Consider the following 24,107-nt stretch of genomic DNA (forward strand, 5'->3'; position numbering starts at 1 on the left):
CAAGGGCAGATGGCAGTGGTCTTTGCCCCTTTCTCTTACACCCTCGCTTAGAGGTGGTCTCTTGATTGATTGACGGCTCTTGCCGCTGGAGTGCTTAAGTCATGCTCGGCCCCTTTTGCGCATGTCCTTACCCATCATACACACAGAAAAACCCGTGGGGAGGTGCCTAAACTGCAGTGCTAATTATATTACAATGAGCATTGGGTCATGTCCGGTTAAGTCTTTGTTGCTATCCCGCAGTTGTGGCCGTCAGGTTTTAACCAGTTTCTTGCTGGCACTCATTTAGAGGAAGTAAAGCCCCTTTATGATGAAGGTAGACATACTGCCATCTTCTGGACCATCCTCCCTCTCCTCCACCTTATTTGCACAGTGCCCCCACTTATCTAACTTCCTAACACTGTATCTCTAGTGCTTTCAATGTGCCCGATAACAGAGTAGGAACTCCTTTATCGAATAAAGGAATAAATGAAGAAAGAATACCATGTGTTGAGGCACATCTTCTTCATTTATACTAAATAGGAGGCAAAGGAGTGAACCTAAAGATTTTCATGACCATAAATACTTTTCATGAGAAAGGAAATTATTCATCACTGTCTACTGGTAATTCATTTATAAGCAAACATTTATTTTACAGGCAAGAATAACTTTGATAACAAAGATGAAGAAAGCTTTGAAACAACGTGATGAGACACAGGTGTTATTAGTACATCTCACTGGACTCTTTCTTACATCACATCTTGAAGCGTCTCCCATAGGGTTAAAATAAAATTCTGAAGAACTTTCTGGAAAATTGTATCTAAAAAGTTGAATTATTGAGGGTACACAGATAGAAATGGGGAAGTACTTTTTTTCCTCCCAAAAGTAGTTTAAAGAAACAAAACCAAACAAATTTCTGCATATTTGTAAGAATCAGAACTATTATTATTCTTTTTATTCTGGAATTCACTCATATGTCCAAATCCTTTCCCTTTGTTTCCCATAACTCTACTATCATATATTACACTTGTGATATGTTTTGGTCCTCTTCTTTAGTTTGAACATAGGAACCATTGAGGGAAAATTCTTATACAAGTAGGCAACTATAAGGTTTGAACTGTATTCGTTGTAAGCGATTGTATTTAAGCAAGACTTTTGATTGATGTAAATTACCGAGTCCCACAGTGTTATACTTAGCATTAAGAGACTAAGCCTTACGAACATAAGAAGCAAATAGGAATTATGTTAAATGATGTCCACGTAATAAAGCTTTTTATATGCATATATATGTGAAGGTGATGTACACAAGCCACATTTAAGCCCGAAAATAACTCCTCAGAGAAAACTATACTTATTTAAAATAACTTGGAAAGCTCTAAGAACAACTTAACAGTGATTGACAAAAGAAGTATATTGTGCTTTTCACTTTTTATATCATGTTAAGTTATAGTGCTTTAAGAGACAGCACTGTGTATCTTTTAAATAGCATTCCAGGGACTATACCTGGATTATATGTTTAATCTCAGTAATTGGAAACATAACATTAGACTTATGAATCTAGAAAGGAGCAATGATCTTAGCTGGAACTAACTGAAGAGCAGAATAAGAGAGCTAGCTAAAAGTAGTCTGGGTTCTCCAGGAAAAGCTCCTCAGAAATAAAACCATCGTTTGATGGCGTTAAGTCTGCGTCCTCCACGGGGGAACCCTCAGGAACAAAGTCATCCAACAAAGGAATTGAAGTAGTTAAAGTTATTTCTCTTTCAGATGCCATTTCAATATAACCACCAAGCCTGTGGTCTAAGACTTTACTGGTCCTGGACAAAATAAAATGTAATGCAGCATTAAATGTAACCAGATTAGATTGATATGTATTTTTTCTAACCAGTGGAGGGCCTTGGTGAATGGGATGAAAGGCCTTCTCATGTGTCCATCTGGTAAAATTTGAGGGAGCCCACTCAATGGGAAAAGGAGGCTGAGTAAGGCCTTTAATTGAGTGGTGACACTGAGGGCAAAAACTAGCTCTAAACATTCGATCTAGGTCAGCTTCTGAATAATCATTTTGAACCAACCTAGTCTGTAGTAACCAATGACCTAGAGCCAGAGTAGGGAGACATGGCTGTTTACAATCAGGGCAACACCACTTGTCTAAAGGCATCTTTGTAGCAAGACAGTAGAATCAGTTAATGAAAAACAACAGCATTAAATATAACTGCATGGATATTAAGTCTTTATTACAAAAATAACTTTAGACTTAAACACAGAGTGTGTTTTCTCAGACTTAAATTTTATCTCCTACTTTGCAGCCTCTATACCCAGGAAAATACAGTAAAAGCAATGGAAGAACATCTTACCCACAAAATAAGAATGATCTAGTCAACAGTTTTAACTTTGTAAATTCTGAGTACATTAAATGGTAAATAAACCTATTAAGTAGGAATAGTCAAGAGAAGTAATTAAGTAGAATATTATTAATATTAGGATTAATTTTAGCAACAGTCTAGAAATGTACCCCACACTGGAAAGATGTGTCTACACCTCAGTGGAATTTGTTGAGAAAGTGTCTCTCTTCTCTCAGTCCTAAATGCAGTCTCAGTTCTTAAGAAACAGTTCAGTACAGAATGGAATTTGTCACTTCCCAGTGACACAGTTCACAGGCTTGCAATATTAGTCCTCCAAGATGAGATGGGTTCTGTCTGAACGTGGCAGCTTCATGTAAACTCAGATGCTAAAGAAAGCTTGCAGCAGGATTTGCATAATCATCTCAGCTGGTGGCATTACTATGTCCACTTGATTTTCAGGAGGAGTTGAGCAATCTGTTGAGCACGTATCTGGTGTCAGGTGATTTATATTAGTGAGGTGTGTAAGCCTTGTCCTTTTAATGTCCTGGGACGTTGTGTGGGGAAGCAGAAAAATCTTATCAGCCTCGTTCTCAGAGTATCTCTGGCAAAGTTCTTCCTTTGTGTTCATAGATCTTGACCCACTCTCTTAGGAGTTTGATGGAAGGAATCTGATTATACTTGGGGTTTCTGTAAGAGAAAATTTTACAAATCCTGTGAAAACTTTGGTAACTTCTATAGTGAAATTAAAAACTTTACTGAGTATTATTATGGGTTAATAGTCTTTGTAAATGTGATTTGTTTTTCCTAGTTGTACTTTTATCTGATGTTTAAATTAGCACAGGTTAATTAATGCTGAATAAGTGTTGAATAAGCTTGTGTAACAATATGTCAGGTAACTGCATTTCTTGAAACTTTTAAAAAACTTATAAACTTATGAATTTTAGTTAATACATAGTAAGTCTAACTATTATACTTAAATAACATCAAATAATAAAGTTAGGAAATAAAATATAATCTAATATTTTGGTCATTTTAGGAGGCTTATCTCTGAACACTGATTTCTTCATTTAGGAGCTTTAGTAGTAACCAACAAAATTTCTGACGTGGAGTTATTTGTAATCATTTATTTTCATTGTGTCTTTTTAACACAGAGTACCTTTAAATTACAGTTTCAGTATTAACATAAAAGCAAAGTAGAGGAGCATTTTCGCAAAAAGACTTTTAAAAAATACATTGGATCCAAAAGAATGAAGGACTAAGCCTGTCTGCTATCTGACAGGTTTTTAATTCAAGGTGGGATATTGATTTTAATGATGAATCTGTCTTAATGTGAAAGCAAAAATCACTTTAAGTATGATTTTTTTAATTAATTGAACTTTAAGTTAGTGAGATACCCATACGGTCTAAGCTAAGCTACTATAAAAAACAAGAGTAGATACTAAATAAGGATATAGCAAAGAGATGAGAATTTGACAAACTTGTAAAGCAACTGTTTAGGACATGTAAACACTTTATGTTTGAAATCTCTCCTATTTGGGGATTTTCAATTTTTTTTTTTATTTCAATTTAAGATAACTACAAAGACAAGGCAGATCTTTTGGTGTGTACTTCTGTGGCCATAATTTATGGAGAAAGACCTGAAAAGATTTGTTTTCATTGTCAGAAGATAGACAGTATTATACAAATACAGATCGACAGATAAATAGATTGATTGATTAAAAGTGATAAATGTATAATTTTGATTTTCATAGCTGGTATTTAACATGTTGCAGTGATTGATATACTTATTCAATGTAAATCATGGATTGATTGTAAACTTTTCTAATCAAAACTCATTTGGTCAAAGAAAAAGCATGGTGCAGTGTTGGACACTGTTTCTAAGAGAGGTCACAGAGACTATTCTGGAATTAATCTCTTTCATATGAAGGTGCATTAATTTATTTAGAAATTACACCATTATTAGAATATATTTAGCCTAAATTTACTCTGACGAAGTTAATTAAAATTAAATAGAAGGCTCAGGGTGCCAAAGAGAGGTTTGAGTTTGGCAGATAGGGTGCAAGAAGCAATAGCCTTAAGCTTCATCAGAATTATTTGTAAGATCTCAATTGCTAAATATTGTACAATCAGACCCTGATGTTGTTGACTATTATACTGGGTTTTTTAATCTTGGATTTCTTATCTTGGATCTTTGATTAATTAGATCTATTGGCCAGTTTTTACTGATTATTTAATTAGCTTTCATTGCTGGTGCATCATTCCCTCCTTTTTCGTGGGTCATCTTATGTGTCACAAGACCATGATGCCATAGGTAATTGAAGCACAACATTCATCTGATCTTTTCTTTTGTTCAACATTAATTTGTATGACCTTGTCTCCTAGAATGTTAAGCTCGTAAGATCTGACACTGAGAACCTTGTAAGTTAATAAAATTTACAAGATTTTAGGAGGAAAAAAAAGCCACTGCCTCAGCTTCAGAATTTATTGAAAATCCAAGTAATTTGCTAGGAATTTAATGAATACAAGTTCTGTAGAATTGATATTTGGTCATACTAACCTGGAAAACAATTAAATCTATTGAGTCATTGTAAAGTAGAGCCTGCTCTAGAAGAGTTTATTTTGGATTGGGACAGTTCTCTGATGTGTGAATTCCTATTTAAGAACTTAGGACGACTAATCGTCATGAAAGTACTGTTTAAAACCAGAACCGCACGATCGTTAAGACTTTTTTGTCTGGGTTTTCTAAGCCAGTTTCTGTAAGTAGTACTGAATACCAACTACAGAAGATGGTCAGTGATTTTAGTTTCATGGCTAATTAAGACCTCAAGTATGTGGATAAGTGAGTAAGACACTCCAAATGAAAGTGAGCCTGTTATTCTTGATCATGTCAAGTGTAGGGATTTTATCTCTTTTTAAAATATAGAAAATTTTCTTTTAATAATGTATATCTATGAGCCTGATATTTCTTAGAAATGAGACCCGTTGAGATTACCTCTTCCATGATTTAGTACCTGTTATTGGCCTTCGATAGAAGACTCCCTGATGATTGATAACTCCTTTTCCTTTTGGTACTTAGAAGTGATCTGTTAGTCTTGAGATGTTACTGACACTCTCTGAGACTTGATTAAGGTCACTTCCAACAGCACAGCACTCTGACTCTATCTGTTGTCAATCCTATCAGCTTGAGTTCTTTCCTGGGGCCACTGACTGAAGATAAAGGCTTTACCATTATCTGAGGACCTGTTGCTACTCAGGGTCTGACCAAGGGTCATCCCTGCTACCCTGAAAACCATTTAATGCTATTTAACCCAATTCATAGAAAAGATAGAAAACCAACATTCAGATAATTGCTGCCTTAAAACAATCTGTGCTGAAAGGTGATATAGCATAGTGGTGAAGAGTTGGAGCTGGACTGCCAGGTTATGAACCCAAATTCTGCAATTTCATCACTGGGTACCTTGGATTCTCGGTGCCTCAGTTCCCTTATATATTAAGTGATGAAAATGAGGATATCTAAATCATTACACTGTTGAAAGGTTTAACTGGTTTAATGCTTATAAAGCACATGCAACCATTCCTAGCACATAGTGGGAGCTATATTTGGCTTAAATAGCAAATCAGCATCATGTGGTCATCTGTCAGATGATCTGACTAAAGTCATTCTGTCATCAGAGTCATGCCTGGAAAATTTCTTACCTTAGTCTGCATTTTAGTGTTGCTGAAGAAGGATGCCTAACTCTGGATATTTATGGTAGATCACAAAACCATTCATTGTTGTGGTACAGGAATTGGCATTCCACATTGGTAATCAGTCTGTAAGGAAAGTTTATGTTAGTAGAGTAGGATATAAGCCAACTTCTGTTATGAAGATGGAGGAGGAAGTGAATTGATATTTAAGGTTTTATTACATGTCATTGAAATAGTACAGGATACATCAGATACGTCAGAAGATTCACATGAATATGTCTAAATTTAATCAAACCCATCTTCCATAGGGTTAAAACAGCATTCTAAAAAGTCTGGAAAAATTACAGTTTAGGAAGTTGAGCTCAGAGGCAGAAGGGAGGGAGTAGAAAAGTGAGCTGATTGGGGATTGGTTATAATTCTAATTTTTTTCCTTTTATTTCAAAAACTACCCTGTTAATTTGAATCAAATATTGGACGAAATTCAGAACAGTGTATGTCAAACCAGGTCAGCACTAGCTTATTAGAATCACCCGAGGATGCTTAAAAATTCAGATTCCTAGGCTCTACCACAGATCTAATGAACGTTTGTGGGGAGGCCAGAAATTTGCAACTTTCAACCTCCTTCACCACCTCTCATGATCACCTCTCTTCCCCACTATTGCAAATAGCTCTTATGCACAATGAGGTTTGTGTATCATTGGGTTAGTAACTCTCTCCAGAGGTTAGATGAGTTTAGAACTTTTCATGACAATCCTGCCAGAGTTATTTCTGAAATGTGAAAAGTGCTTGTGGCTCATATGAGGCCGGGCTCTGCATGTGAAACATCACTGTAAATCACAAACGAACTTCTTATCCTCATGCTCTAAAAATTCCAGCATGCCTTCCTTCTACTTAGAGCCTAAGAAATATTTTTTTTAAATACAGAAGTTTTCCATGAGAAGATAATAACTTCTTTCAACAGAGAATTTTGAGATTCTTAATGTAATCACACTGAACAAAAAATATTAAAAGATAATGTTATAAAGTTTATAAAATGTGTCATGCACTATATACTACATATCTATATATGCTCTGTACAAACACTGTATAAGATGCAATTCAAACAAATTAATACAAAAGATGTATATATTATTGTTTTCTCTATATAATCTCTAGGTAATAACCAAATTAAATTTCCATTTCCACTCATTTAAACTAAGGGTCTAGTATTCTTCAGCCCTGAAATCAGAGACACCTAGAACTTCCTGGGATAATGTCTTCATATTCCTTTGGTCTGTGTTTTTCAATCTTTTCGGGGCAAGGAGAGATTATGAACCTCTTACAGGAGAAGCTAACAAAACAAAGACCATCTCCCCAGAAAAATGCATCTAGGCACAATATTTCTACAAGTTCAGAGATGTTCACAGACACTCTGTAGCTTATGGATCCTGGTTCAGAACACCTGCTGTGCTAGAAAACTGCAAAGATAATATATGATAAATTTATTCTAATTCCAATGGAAACCCTACTCCAACGAGAACAAAAAGAGAGTCAGTGAATTATCTGAAGTTTGTGGATAAATTCTTTTAAGCCCAAACATTTAGGACTGGGTTGGCAATATGACTTCCCTTTCAAACAGCATTTTTTTGGTAACTATAATTTTATCAATTGGTACTCAATAATAATCTAGAATTTTAGTAGCAGATGCTTTGAGAAGAAATTCAGCTTAAGACAGCATACTATATTTCAACACCTTTACTGACATATAACTTCTATACCATACAGTTCATCCATTTAAAGTATACAATTCAACGGGTTCTAGCATATTCTTACATGTGTGCAACTATCACCGTAGCCAACTTGAAAACATTTTCATCAACTTAAAAAGAAACCCTGTACCTTTAACTATCACCCTCTACTCTCCATTCCTCTCCCACCCCTGACTAAGCCATCACTAGGGTTTTTTGGTTTTTTTTTTTTTCTGTCTCTATAGATTTTCTTATTCTGGACTTCCACAAGAATAGCATCACATAATATGTGGTCTTTTGTGACTGGCTTCTTTCACTTAACACAATGCTTTCAAGGTTCTTCCACATTATAGCATGTATCAGTGCTTCACTTCTTTTTAAGGCCAGATAATACTTCATCATAAGGATACCTCACATTTTGTTTGTCCATTCATCAGTTGATGACATTTGAGTTGTTTCTACCTTTTGGTTATAATGACTACTACTGCTAAAAAAAACAACTCATTCATGTATGAGTTTTGTGGACATGTGTTTTCATTTCTTTCGAGGATTCTTAAGGAATGAAATTACTGAATCATATGGTAACTCTATTTTTAATCATTTGAAGAACTGCCAGACTTTCCCAATGTGGCTACACCATGTTCCATTCCCAACAGCAGTGTATGGGGGGTTCTACTTTCTCCACATCCTTGCCAACGTTTGTTATAATCTGACTTTTCAATACTAGCCATCCTAGTGGGAATAAAGTGATATTTCATTGTGGTTTTGATTTGCATTTCCCTGCTAACTAAAGATGAGAATCTTTTCTTGTGCTTATTGGCCATTTGTGCATCTTCCTTGGGGAAATGTATATTCATATTCTTTACTCATTTTTAAATTGTGCTATATTTTTATTAATGAGTTGTTAGAGTTCTTTATATATTCTAAATACAAATTCCTTATTAGATATGTGATTTGCAAAAATCTTATGCCATTTTGTGGGTTGTCTTTTCACTTTCTTGATGGTGTCCTTTGAAGCACAAAAGTTTTAATGTTGATGAAGTCCAAGAGATCTAGTTTTTTGGTTCATAGCTAAGGATCCTTCGTCAAATCCAAGGTCATAAAAATAGTTTTCTTCTGAAAGTTTTATGGTTTTTAGCTTTTACATTGAAGTCTTTGATCCATTGTGAATTAATTTTTATAGTGTGAGGTAGGGGCCCAAGTTCATTCTTTTGCATGTGGATATTGTTACCTCAGCACCATTTATGGAAAAGACTGTTTTTCCTCATTGAATGGTCTTGGCGCCCTTGTAGAAGATCAGTTGACCATAAATGTATGGGTTTACTTCTGGCCTCTTGATTCTGTTCTGTTGATCTATATACATGTCAGTGTCACAGTCATGATTACAGTTTCTTTGTAGTCAGTTTTGAAATTAAGAAGTGTGAATTTAAGATATATGTTTGTGTAATAAAGATAACTGTTGTTGAAGAGGAGGCAGTGACATTTTTGAACCAAGACAGTGATGGAAGCGTTATCATGCTATAGGTTCAGTGAGCAGATACAAATAGAAAACAGAATTCATGGTTCCTTGCTGAAAGCTTCCCTAGATTGTGTGTTACAGAAGATGACAAAAGAAAATGAATGCTTTTTTCCCTGTAAAGTAATAAAAATGAACACAAAGTAAGTTAAATTACCTAGCTATGGCAGCATTTACTTCTAATCTGTAGAAAGAAAACTGTCTAGAGTTGGAATGTTTGTTGGTTCCCCTTAAACTTTGCTGTAACATCTCTGACAACTATTTAAATATGAGAGAGGCCTGTTTAAGCCACAGAGAAGTATCTTTAGTTTTCAGAAACAAATATTTTCTTTAGAAAATACCTGCTTTTTCTCTTAATTTCACTGGAACTTTTCGATCACAGAGCTACCAATTAATATTTGAAGACAAACCAAGGATAAATGCCGGGTAAAACTATAAAAGGAGACCAAGGTGGTCTTCCTAACTCTCATACTTTGTTATACACAACCCTTCTCCTTTTCCTACTTGCTCCTGCCCAGCCCACATGCACTGTCTCTTACTGCTGCTCCAGGCTTCCCAAGACCTTTCTAGAAGCATTTTCTATTCTGAAACTTTTACAAACTCTTTATCAAAACTTCCCTGGCCTATCTCCCTTCCTTAAGGCTAACATATACAAGAATGTGTCTGATAACTTTGTAAGTTTCAATCTAAAGGATGAGACCTTAATATGCCTCACTTCTGTGAGTGCGCTATGATTTTAAACTGGAGCTGTCTAGAGATCTAATATAGAATACAAGATGTGCAGCTGGCCTTGGGAACAGATCTTACAGTAAGCCTGGAATAAAAACTATTTACATGATTCCTTGTTTGTAATACAAAAAAAAAAAATAGATAAAATTCCATACTCTATTTCTAACTTTTTTCCCTCCATAGGGTTCAACTGGAGGAATCAGAGAGAGAAAAAAAGGCTATTACTTAGTTAAATGGCCCAAAATAAAAGATATATTTTATTCATAGTTCATGGTGACTATATTTTCTTTACCCATACCCATTAAAAAATATTTTAAAGGTACTTTCTTATTTTCTGGAGAGCCAAATTTTCTGACATTTCAGAAAAAAATTAGGATAATGATATATACACATAGCTAATTTTGAGAGATGGTGTTGAGAAATGTTTATAATTTCAAATCACAATTTGGGTGTTAAGGCAACTGTGATAAGATCATCTATCCCCTTTTTTCCTGAAAAGAGATCTGAAATGAATTATTCCATTGTTGGATGGTAAATTGATTCTGTCAATAAATGGATGCCAAAGCAACAAACTTAGCTATGCCAGCATTTATCTTTTATGTAAGTTCAGCATTTATTCCTTCACTAAACAGTTGTGTATTGAGTGTCTCCTACATTCCCGGTAGTCTTCTGGACCCTCAGAGACATAGCAGTGGAGAAGAAAGACTTTATCTACAAACTCACCTTACAAACTATGAAAACAGATAATTCAGTTTTCTTTTCTTCTGCTAAAAAGGAAGACTACATTTAAATCAAGTAAATCTCTGAATCTTAAAAGGAACAACAGTGTTTTCTAGACATTTTTTTCTCCACAGGAGAGCTAGGCTGGGGTGAGGTAGCATGTGTAAGTACGTGTGTGCATCATGTGTATTTCTATGCATGGGGGCTGAGCTTACTCCTAGATGACAGACTTTTCCCCTGTTATAATCTTGGAAAGGATATGAGAAACTGAATGGAAAAGGGAAGAGAGTCTACCTAGTCATTTAGGGAATATAATTATAAATGTGTTTTTCATTCTTTGTAAGGCTCATGTCAGGACAAGATATTAAAATTACCTTCAAGAATAATAACCAAGCTACCCCATGAGGTTTTAGGATAGATATCAATCTATCTACCTACCATACCTATCTGCTATCTAACTAAAGATAGGCTTTTACTAAATGACTTGTTAAAATAGTGTGTATAGTCTCTTCTCTTATTTTTATCTATTTGAATTGGATAAAACATACATGTTTTGATGTTTTTATTGACTTCCTACCATCTTTTATTTAAAATATATAGGAGAAACGAAAGTTAATCTACATATATGGGTCTGTAATCTTTTGAACTATGTGACCATGGGTAAAGGAAATGAAAAGCTATGTAGTTATCTCTGAATAGCTATATTTACATGATACCAGACTAGTTGAAAATTTGAATATAGACATACAAAGCAAACACAACCGTTGTAAAATTTTCCTCGTTAAATCCAGTTCAATTGCTCCATGTATATATGTATAGCCTAGGAAGTATTTTCTTCTTCCAATTTAATATATATTAATGTATTTCTACAATTTGCCTGTGTTAAAAGTTATTAAAGACAATTTAGATGATACAAAACAAACTTTAACACTTAATGAAGTGGAAGTCTCCTTTCTGAGAACTGCACAATGCAGCAGAGGGTAGAAAACTAGAGAATAAAGAATAAAGAACAAGGAAGAAAGAATTAGAAAATATCTGATTGGCTAGGCCCACATAGTCAACCTTATTTGTGGTGAGAAGCTCCAGAGCTGGCTTGGGGTCTGGTGATTAGTTGACTGCATACACTGCATTTCTGGTCAAGCAGAGCATTTACCTTTGCAAGTTATCAAGTTTTCATTTGGCTGATGTGGCACCCCAGGCAGGAGTGGCTCCATCTTGGGCCTAGAAATTTATTTCAACAGTCCTCCTTTGGATAATCCTCTTGACCATTCAAAATCTTTGATGGAAAATATTGGTTTAAGAGTAGGGTCAAGATAGCAGAATAGGAAGTGCTCACCTCCTCCCATGGGCACACTAAAATTACAGCCATTTGCAGAGCAACCATTGATGACAAAGACCAGAATATTTCCAATCTACTGACACAAACAGACTGAAAGTGAGGAGATGGAAAAAAGTATTCCATGCAAATGGAAATCAAAGAAATTTGGGATAGCAGCACTTATTTCAAATTACATACAGTTTAAAACAAAGATAGTAATAAGGGACAAAGAAGGACAGAATCTAATAATCAAGGGATCAATAGAAGAAGAAGATTTAACAATTTTAAATATATATGCACCCAACATAGGAGGACCTAAATACATAAAATGAATATTCAAACATGAGGAGAATTTAACAGTAATACATAAATAGTAGGGGACTATAACATCCCACTTACATCAATGGACAGATCATGCACCAGAAAATCAAGGAAGCACTGACTTTAAATGACACATTAGACCAGATGAACTTAAAGGATATATATACAACATTCCATCCAAAATCAGCAGAATATATATTCTTTTCAAGTGCACTTGGAACATTCTCCAGGATACATCACATGCTAGGTCACAAAAAAAGTCTTGGTAAATTTAAGAATACTGAAATCATATCAATCATCTTTTCCAACCACAGCACTATAACACTAAAAATAAACTAAAAGAAAAAAATGCAAAAAACACAAAACACGTGGAGGCTAAACAATATGCTACTAAACAACCAATGGATCGCTGAAGAAATCACAGGAGAGATAAAAAAATTCCTGAGGCAAATGAAAATGAAAACACAATGATCCAAAATCTATGGGTTGCAGTAAAAATAGCTCTAAGAGGGAAGTTTATAGTGATACAAGCCTCCCTCAGGAAAGAAAAATACCTGAAATAAACAACTTAAACTTACACCTAAAGGAACTAGATAAAAAAGAACAAAACCCTAAGTTAGTAGAAGGAAAGAAATCATAAAGATCAGAGCAGAAAGAAATAGAGACTAAAAAACAATTTTAAAAGATCAATGAAACTAAGAGCTGGTTCTTTGAAAAGATGAACAAAATGATAAACCTTTAGCCAGACTCATCAACGAAAAAAGAGAGTCCAAATCAATAAAATGAGAAATGAAAAAGAAGTTACAACTGACACCAGAGAAATACAAAAGATCATTAAGAGATTACTATGAATAATTATATATGAATAAAATGTATAATTTCCCAAGACTGAACCAGGAAGATACAGAAAATATGAACAGTATGCCAGAAATTAACACAATGTTGTAAACTATTTGTCGTTTAAAAAATGAAAAAACTAATCACCAGTAATGAAACTGAATCAGAAAACAAACAAAAACCCCCAAAACTCCCAACAAAGAAACGTACAAGACCAGATAGCTTCACAGGTTAATTCTACCAAACATTTAGAGAAAAGTTAACACCTGTACTTCTCAAACTATTCCAAAAATTGCAAAGGAAGGAATGCTTCTGAACTCATTTTAAAAAGCCAGTATCACTCTGATACCAAAACCAAAGACATGACAAAAAAAGAAAATTACAGACCAATATCACTGATAAACATAGAGGCAAAAATACTCAACAAAATATTAGCAAATCAAAATCAACAATACATTAGAAGTTTCATACACTATGATCAAGTGATATTTATCCTAGGGATGCAAGAGTGGTTCAATATCTGCAAATCAATCAGTGTGATACACCATGTTAACAAAAGGAACGATAACAATCACATGATCATCTTATTAACTGCAGAAAAAACATCTGACAAAATTCAATGTCTATTCATGATAAAAACTCTCATCAAAGTGGGTACAGAGGGAGCATATCTCTACATAATAAAGGCCATTTACAACAAACCCACAGCCAACATCATACTCAGTGGTGAAAAGCTAAAAGCCTTCCCAACTAAATTCAAGAACAAGACAAGGTTGCCCACTCTCACCACTTCTATTTAACATAGTATTGGAAGTCCTAGTCACCAAAATCAGACAAGAAAAAGGAATAAAAGGTATCCAAAGTGGAATGGAAGAGGTAAAACTCACCATTTACAGATAATATGACACTCTATGTAGAGAACCCTAAAATCTCCATCAAAAGACTACTGGAACTAATAAATGAATTCAGTAAAATTGTAGGATACAAGATTGATATAAAGAAATCTGTTGCTTTTCTACACACTAAAAATTAACTATCAGTAAGAGAAAGCAAACACATGATCCCATTTAAAATTGCATAAAAAACCCCTAGGAATAAATTTAACCAAGGAGGTAAAAGACCTATACTCTGAAAACTATAAAGCACTGATGAAGGAAATTGAAGGTGATACAAAGAAATGGAAAGCTATTCCGTGCTCTTGGATTGGAAGAATTAATATTGTTAAAATATCCATACTACCCCAAAGCAAGTACACATTTAATGCAGTCCTAATCAAAATACCCACACAATTTTTCACAGAACTAGAACAAATAACCCTAAAATTTTTATGGAACAGAAGGACCTGAATTGCCAAAGCAATCTTGAGGGGGGAAAAAAAAGCTGGAGGTGTCATGCTCCCTGATTTTAGACAAAGCTACAGTAATCAAAACAGCTTGGTCCAGGCACAAAAAGAGAAACATAGGTCAATGGGACAGTACAGAGAGCCCAGAAATAAACCTACACTTATTTGGGTGATTGATCTATGACACAGGAGGCTTAATATACAATGGGGAAAAGACAGTCTCTTCAATAATGGTGTAGGGAAAACTAGACACCTACATACAAAAGAATCAAACTGGACTACTACTCTCTCAGACCATATACAAAAATGAACTCAAAACAGATTAAAAGCTTAAATGTAAGACCTGAAACCATAAAACTTCTAGAAGAAAACATTGGCAGAACACTCTTTGACATCAGTCTTACTAGTAATTTTGAGTATGTCTCCTCAGGCAAGGGAAACAAAAGCAAAAATAAACAGGACTACATTAAACTATAACATTTTACACAGCAAAGGAAACTACCAACAGAATGAAAAGGTCACCTACTGAATGGGAGAAGATATTTGCAAACAACATATTTGACAAGGGTTAATATTCAAAATATACAGAGAACCCATACAACTCAACATCAAAAAACAAACAAACAAACAATTAAAAAATGGGCAGAGGATCTGAATAGGCATTTTTCCAAAGAAGACATCCAGATGGCCAAGAGGTACATGAGAAGATGGTCAGCGCCACTAGCCATCAGGGAAATGCAAGTCAAAACCACAATGAGCTATCACTCCACACCTGCCAGAATGGCTATTATCTAAAAGACAACAAACAAGTGTTGGCAAGGATGTAGAGAAAAGAAAACCTTTATCCACTGTTGGGAATGTAAATTGATGGAGCCACTATGGAAAACTCTATGGAGATAGCTAAAAAAGTAAAAAATAGAAGTACCATGTGATCTGGCAGTTCCATTTCTGGGTATTTATCTGAGGTAAATGAAAACACTAATTTGAAAAGGTATATGCACCCCTGTGTTCATTGCAGCATTATTTCCAATAGCCAAGATATTGAAGCAACAAAACTGCCTATCAATAGATGAATGGATAAAGAAGATGTGGTATGTATATATGTATGTGTACACACACACAGTGAAATACTACTTAGCCATAAAAAGGATGAAATCTTGCCACTTGTGACAACATGGATGGACCTGCAGGGTATTATGCTAAATTAAGCAAGGCAGAATAAGAAAGAAAAATACTAGATGATTTCACTTATATGTGGCATCTAAAAACAATACAAATAAACAAACAGAACAGAACAGAAACTGAGTTATAGGTACAGAGAAGAAACAATTATTTGCCAGAGGGGAGGGGTGTGAATGGAGGAAAGAAATAGTGAGATTAAGAAGTACAAACTTCCAGTTGTAAAATAAATGAGTCATGGGTATGAAATGTACATTGTGGGAAATATAGTCAATAACTACGTAATATCTTTGCATACCGATGTGTCATAACTAGATTTATCATGGTGATCATTTTCAAATGTATAGAAATATTGAATCACTATGTAGTGTACCAAGAACTAACACTGGGTTGTAGGTCAATTATACTTCATAAACAAACAAATAAACTCATAGGAAAAGCGATCGGATTTGTCGTTACCAGAAGTGGGGGTTGGGGGAGGGGGAATCCGATGAAGGCAGTCAAAAAGTACAAACTTCCAGTTATAAGATAAATACTAGAGCTATAATGTACAACGTGATAAATATAGGATATGAGAAATGTGAACAATGGCATTATCTTTCCAGGCCAAGACAAAGAAAAAGATGGGCAAAAGAATCATAAAGACTTGCACGGTTTAAGAGTTTGGAAAAGGATGGTCACGGAGGGAAGGAGGAATAGAAAGAAATGTTCTTGATCTGATACCTTGGGAAGAAGCAGTGTCCCTCAATGTCGACCATTTCTCTTCCTAGTCAGTTTGATTTTGAGGTCTCTGGCATTTACACAGGACCAGATGTCAGGTGGGGTCTTCTTCCGTTTTGAAATATGCAATCCTAGTTTTGACACCTTGTAATCTGGCACCAATGTCAGTGTTCAAGAGTAGCTGTTAGGGTGCTTTCCATTAATCTCACTTTTGCAAAAGCATCACAGTAAAATAATAACTGTATGTAAAAGACTTAAAATGCCCATTTTTAAAGATCTAATGAGCATTCATTTGATAAGGAAATGTATGTTTTTCTGTGGCATACAATAATTTAAGATAATAATGGACAACGAGAATATTGACAAATGTTTAGAAATTTTAAAGTTTCTAGAGTACCTATTTAGTAATATACACCCATACACATATAACCTAAGGTTTATCATCACTTCTCATTTGACAGGGCTTCCATGTGATGTAGCACACCAAACAAACTTAGTTTAACATCTCTCTTTTACAAGATGAAAGACAAATCCTTCGGGCTTTTTCAAGGATCCTCTGGGAAATCTCAAAGTTATTTTGAGGTCAAAATAACTTCATTTAGAATTTGATTTGGGGGAAGTTTGCCAAAAATATCCATTTAACCAAAGTGGCAAAGCCTTTGAAGGAAATGCAGAAAGTTACATACTTGTGGACAAAACGTAGCTCTTTTAATATTGAGAAGACTGGATTTTTTTTTTAAGTAATCAAAAACTTGATCCAGACAGTGTGAAGCACAGTAATTATTTTGGTAAGACACAAATTCTTTGCTGTCCAGGCAAATTGCTTAAAAGGTAAAGAAAAACCTTTGTTTACAATTTCTTATTAAGAGTATACCAATAATCTAAGAAAAAAATTTTGTCCTTTTAACAGAGAGAAAACCACCTTCTAATTTTGTACCAGTGTACTTTTGATATTAAAACTCCTTTTTAAACACTTAAATAAATCCATTCCAATGTTAGCCAGCTTGACCACATACAAAATTCTTTTCCCAAGATTCCATTTCCACAAACTTCTATGACTTTTTCTATCCATTCAGGTTTTTTTCCCTATGTTTTTCCCTCTTTCTCATTCTGGATCAATCATTTCACTTTCCTTACCTACTTTTCACACACAGTTCTTTCCTTTCACCCTTATTATTTCTAAGTAGTTTTAATTATGTATGTTAATTAGAATTCTTAACCCTTAGAATCCTTAATTCCTAGTGAAAACTGAGGCGTGAGCAATGGTGGTCTGTTACACCATCATTCTGTGGATTGGCAAATTTATAAATATACTTCATAATTTCAGGAATATATTCTTCCTTATAGTAATTCTCACTGTGGCACAAAACATGCTTACTAGTAGAACCAAATTTATTTAGTTCCTCTATAAAAGGATGCCAAAGTAGATGAAGCTGTATTCAGTAACTGTTTCAGTATTTTATCTTATTTGGAAAAGATCTAGATATTCTGTGAATATCCATCATTTAACTTATATCAGTATAACTTTAAGGTTTCCAGCTACCAAAACGATTTTGGCAACTATTTTTAAGTAGATATACCATAAAGCATAACTATTGTTGAAAAGTGCGTTTATAAGCTTTTATCTTACATCTGTTTAATTTACTTGTTCTTAACAATTATGTTTAGATGACTCATGAAAATTTCATGACACATTAAGCGACTAACCATCTTAACTTATCTTTCTTGCTGACAATTTCTATAGCAGAGATAATATGAGCTGCTTTGAGTTTCAGTAAAACTAGGTAGAATAATATCATATGTCTGCATATTTAATTTTGAAAGCTCTAAAGATATGCCTGTTTCAATTAAACCAACAAAATTAAACCAGCTTTTATTTACTGAAGATTTATCAATCAAGTGAACTTGAAAAATATTTGGGTTAGTTTTATATTTCTGACAGTATATTTGATTTATAAAATGTTTAATTTTCTTTAGGCAAATTTAATAGAGCTCTTTACACAATTAATTTGGCAAATTTCACACACCTACCACATACATATAAAGATAAACATACAGACAGACACAGAGATCTTACAACTTTTGTTTTAAAAATTTAGCCATGAGTTGGGTATAATAATGCAAAACTCACTAGTTTATTAAAAGAACAGTTGGATCCAAATCATGTTTTTGGCAGAAGGGATAAATTAAGGTTACCTGCTCAGGTGGTAAAACATTTCACAAACATCTGAGAGAAGACTTTTGAGATTTCTCATTCTAGTTTCCAAATATCCTTTCCCCTTTATTTTTATTTCCTTTTGATAAGAATTACCTTGGTTCCTAGAGAAGACTAAGTAGAACATTTACATCTCAAAAGCACAGAGAAAGAATGAAATTCTTAAGATTTTGTGTTTCCTAAGGCCAGAATTTTTACAATACTTACAAGCTTTTGAGATAAACAGGGGAGGTTGGTAAAAAGGATTGGTAAAAAGAAAGGGTGGGCTTTTTCTGTTTTTGTAAAGACTCAATTTTTAAGGCAAGTTGTCCTCAATTTGTAGAATAGATGTTTTTAATTCCTCAGAGAATTCAGTTGTAACCTGAATGATATTAAGGCACTGACCCATCATCCAACTACATTATCTTTAATTTGCTTCTTTTTATCAGAGAAATCTTGAACAAAGATAGAAATCAAAAGACTCCTAGGTTCTAGCAGAGCTGTTCGTCTTTGGAATATTTTTCTTTCTGTCTGGATACATAGTTTCATTTAGCTTAGGGAAGAAGACCTATAAAAGTTCTTATCAGGCTCTGAAAATCAGCTTACAATTTGGCCAGCTTCTGACCATAGAGCTACTTAAAAATAATCCTTTCAGATTTCTTATCAGATTTCAGTTGGTACAAACAGTGAATATTCCTGGCAATATTGAATGACCACATGGATGAAGGTAGCATTCCCAAAGAAGGTGCAAAAGATACAATCTCCCAAGATTCAGGGTGGGAAGGAGGGAAGGAAGGAAAGGAGGGAAAAAGGAAAGGAAGGAAGACTCACAGACATAGAAAACAAACTTGTGGTTACCAGGGGGCACAGGGAGTGAGAAGGGATAAATAGGGAGTTCGAAATTTGCAGATACTAACTACTATATATAAAATAGATAAACAACAAGTTTATACTGTATAGCACAGGGAACTATATTTAATATTGTATAGTAACCTATAATGAAAAAGAATATGAAAATGAATATATGTATGTATATGTGACTGAAACATGCTGTACACAAGAAATTGACACAACATTGTAAAATGACTATACTTCAATTAAAAAAAAAGAGAGAGAGCCAGAGGGACTTAGACAATTCCTCTGAGAGTTGGCAACAGATGGTAGGGCTCTAGCTGCAAATGGAGTGCAACCCACATTTCTGTCTGGCCATACTTTGGGGCCCCCAACCTGACAGCTGAGTTGCCTGCATCTGCGAGAACCAACATCCTACATGCCCCAGGCAGGCAGAAAGCCAAGTCGAGTTTTCAGGACACAAAATGAGATAAACAAGAAGGCAGCAGCTGTCCCTGGGAGAGAAAGGGTTAATAATAATGGGCATCCCTGAATCAAACTCACAAGATTCTGGATGTGGAAAGGAAGAGACAACACAAAATCTTACCTTCCTTTTTTGACCAGGCACTACAGACAGATTGAGGAGACCTGACACTGGTAGGAATTCTTACCCTTGGCTGGCTTCTTCCCAGGGATCCCATCTGCAGGGTCCTGAGCCAGTCGAATTTAAAGTAGAGTGTCATCCTGGTATCTACCAGAATTTGGCAAGATTTTCCACTAATTTTTAGTTTCTGCTTGGCTGTTGAAGGGAATGATGGGTAGCAGTTTATTAAAGGATCCCTCTGAGTCCTCTATGGAGAGGGGGCTATTTGGGGGGTTCTCCTTCAAGGGTAGATTATGGGGGCATTCAAGTTGTTGTGGAAGGATTTGACAAAACTTTCAATCTTTTTTTCCAGTGTCCCAGTTGATTAGAAATGAGACACCAATTTCTGGGCCAGAGTTTTGATGATGGACCCTAGAAGGGTCCAACAGGGGAAGCCCAGGTGTTTTAGGTTTCTGGCCTTGGAACTGTTGCAGTTGTAAGGCTACTAACTTGGTGGATTTGTGTTTACAGTCTCGTGGTCTCTTCATAGTGCAAAGACAATTCAGATAATTAGTAGAAGGAGTACCCAAGGAAAGAAAAATAATAGAGGGGAGAAATGGGAGTCACGTCACTCTTATAGTCTTGTTTTACGTACCTCTTGTGTCTTTAATTTTTCACTAGCCTTTTGCAATGAACGGCCTTGAAATTTTGAATCCTTTTGGACTCTTCTGCCTGCCAAGTAAAATAAGTATCCCATTGTGTTTGTTGACTTGGGAACCCTTACTTTCAAGTGCACTTCTTAAATGAATGATCTTATCTAATTGCAATGTTCCTCATAATGGCCACTGTAATTCTAGGGTGTCTTTGTAAGATTCTGCTATTTTTGTAGAATATCTATAGCTTCTGGGACCATAGTTCTTAGATATAAAAGAAGCAGTTATGCCATAAGGTGATGCACTTAATTCTTTGAAACTTGAGGATCCTACTTACTTAGCTAAGCCTTGGGTCTCTTGGACCAAATTAATACCTAAGAGGGATGTGCTGCTGGGTTGAGGATTTCGTGGTGTTTTACAGTATACGTCATTGCACGGAAATCTTCTTGAGGTTGGCGGGTGACCTAATGTCAATCTAACCTGTTCTATGACCCCTGAGAATCTTAGAGTTAGGTGATGTAACAGCTTTTAAGTGCTTGACCCATGCCCACCTATTACACGGCTTTGGCTTCCAAGATTTCCATTAGCAGTAGATCTATTACTCCCTTCACTAGAAGATTTCTTTATACAGTTGGCTCTCTCTATCTCTGGATACAGAACCCACAGATACAGAAGGCTGACTGTACGATGCCATTTTATACAAGGGACCTGAATATCCATTGACTTTGGTATCCACAAGGGATCCTAGAACCAATCCCGTACAGATACTGAGGGATGATTGTAGTGGCAGACACCCTAGTGGCTTTTAATAGTCAGACTTGTGCCACCTTAGATTTTGATTTTGAGGTCAAAACAGTCTGATTTTTTGGTCTTACTTTCCCCAAGTCCCTTAGCAGTTGATGCTGTGGACTTACATCAAGACTTTGTGAGGGCCCTACTTGCTGTCACCCATTGTGGACTCTCAATATAAGTACCCTAGAACTTTTCCAGGGACTGAGAACCTTTCTGGGAACAGTATTTTGAAAATAAGATTTGTTTGGGTCAGAGAGCTGCACACAAGGGAGTAGAGCTCAAATCCGCAAGTGACTTACGCAGGGACTTTGGTAACAGTGAGAGGAACAGTGAATTCAAAGGGTTCTCAGGGCGCCTCCTCTATGCGTCTAGTTGTCCTGTAAGCCATTAGCAGTCAGCTTCAGATCCCATTCCTCCCCACCAACAACTGTTAGAAAAGAAATGCTTCAAGGTGACGAACAAACTTTATTTAGCACTTCATAAAGTGGATGGTCCTTTTAAAGAACTTTAAGATTGGACAAAAGGCAGAAAGTTTTTATAATATAAAGAATAAAGAACAAGGAAGAAACAAATAGAAAATATCTGATTGGCTGGGGCCACCTCATTAACCTTGTTTGAGATGAGAAAGCCCAAAGTTGACGTGGCCTTTGTGGACTGGCTGATTGAATAGCCTGCATTTCTGGTCAAGCACAGGATTTATTACAGGGATGTCAAAGTCATCTCAGTTTGGGTTTGCCGATGCAGCACCCTGGGCAGGAAAAGCTCCATCTTGGGCCTAGGAATTTATTTCAACATTTGTATGAATTGACTAGTCAATTTTGACCCAGAACCATTTTCAGGATCCGAAATTTAGGTCTCAGGGTCAATGTCAGAAAACACCAAGAGAGGTGAGGGAAAGTAAAGCTGTGGCACAGACCTGCACAAAGACCCTGAAGCAAGAGTAAGAAGGGAAAATTAATAGATCTGTGAAGTAATTCAGTACAGCCGATTGACTGTATAGGGGACCTAAGTGCTTTTATTGCCTGAAGCTATACCTCAAGTTGGGGAGGGTGAAGCAAAAAGCTTATTTTGGTGTCATACTGTGGGATGAAGGACAGGGAGTTGATCTTGCTTGTGCTCTCTATGTAAGTAATATAAGCTGTTTAAATATACCTGGGCTCATTGTCTCTTACTGGCCAAATCTGCCAGTCTGCTGAACAGTGTAACAGAGGGGAGCAGGGGGAGGGAGTTTCACAATGACCAACCTGGAAAAGCAAACAAGGGTTGTTAGAGCAGGTAGATAGCTAGATACGAACAGAGAAAGGGGGATGCAGGCCAAATGGCAGGAATTGGGAAAAAAAGGAGAGGGGCACGGGCCAGATGCAGGAAACTGTACATCATGTAAACAATGGGGGTCCCTGGGCAGACAGAGAAAAGCAGGACCCTCTGCGCTGATAAGAAATTGCACATTTTGGGGTGACAAATGGCCTGGAAGCCGACAAAGAAAGGTGGGAAAAGGCAGAAATTTCCTGTGTTTGATTGCAACCTTTTGCTCATTATGCCCTCATTTCAATAAAATTAGCCTTGCAGATTAGAAGTACCCATCATGTGCCAACACTTCTGATGGCGACTCTTCCGATCCAGACTAAATAAGGATAAAAATCCTCCTCCCCCTCAGGAAGGTGGAGCTGGGATGAAAATCAGGGAATACAACCCCAAACTCTTTCCTCCCCAATGAATATTCCATCCATTCATTTTTACACCCTATGTAGCCAACTTGCCAAAAAACTCAGGGCAGCGGCTCACCTGAGCCTGCCCGCTCTCCACTTGAGAGTATAGTATCTATCCCTTAATAAATCCCCACTTTACTTTCCTAACCTCTGCGTCTCATCTCTGAATTCTTTTGAGACAAGAACCTAATCACTGATAACTGGGCCATATCAAGAAAAGACTGGGACATTGTGCTATACACCAGAAACTGACACATTGTAATTGACTGTACTTCAATAAAAAAAAAAAAAAAAAAAAAGGCCACAAGCTTTGTTCAGGAATGCATCCTATGCGTGATATGCATCCACTTAAGTATATCTTCAAATAATTGCTGATCATGATTGATACTTAACTTGAGTAAGAATGTAATCTTTATATATAAATGACTAAATATATAATATACATTAGTCATATATACCTAAAATAAGCAAAATACATATTTCTTTCTGAGAAATAGGAAAATAATAATTGGGGAAGATGGAATGGGTCTTTTCTATGAGAATGAGGGGCTGAAAGTTGCAGACATTTCAGAAGTTTTGAGAAACAGTGTCCTAGATTCTAGAAGAAGACTCTCTGTCCTTTGTTCCATTAAGACTCAAAAACCATACATATATCAAAACATTTTGAACCTCAAATGTGAAATGTTTCAGGTAAAAATACAACCAAAGTTTACTTGCTTGTGGCATTTTCCACTCTTTTTATATGCTTCTGGGAAAAAAAATGTATAATTCTTTTTAAGAAAAAAATACTCTAAGAAAAACACTGAACTCTCAAAAGACAAACCTTCCCTTCATGAGTCAGCTGCTGTTTAAGGGAAAAAAGAGAGAGAATGAGGGAAAGAAGGATAAAGACACAACAGGCCCAAGGTAGAGGCACATGCCTTCAGGGAATCAA

At 35.7% G+C, this 24,107-nt stretch overlaps 1 long non-coding RNA gene across 2 annotated transcripts in view; it reads right to left on the reverse strand.

The window, feature by feature from the left end:
- Positions 1-640: 640 nt before the first annotated feature.
- LOC123615698 (uncharacterized) overlaps positions 641-24,107 on the reverse strand; it is a 229,252-nt gene continuing 205,785 nt past the window's right edge. For both annotated transcript variants that reach the window (XR_006723374.2, XR_012504668.1), the window contains exons 2-3: positions 6,012-6,128; positions 641-3,002 (exon numbers count right to left, since the gene is read on the reverse strand). This is a non-coding gene — a long non-coding RNA (uncharacterized LOC123615698). The remainder of the gene's footprint in view (positions 3,003-6,011; positions 6,129-24,107) is intronic.

The sequence above is a fragment of the Camelus bactrianus genome, chromosome X (genome assembly GCF_048773025.1).
Source record: "Camelus bactrianus isolate YW-2024 breed Bactrian camel chromosome X, ASM4877302v1, whole genome shotgun sequence".
Taxonomy (NCBI): Eukaryota; Metazoa; Chordata; class Mammalia; order Artiodactyla; family Camelidae; genus Camelus; species Camelus bactrianus.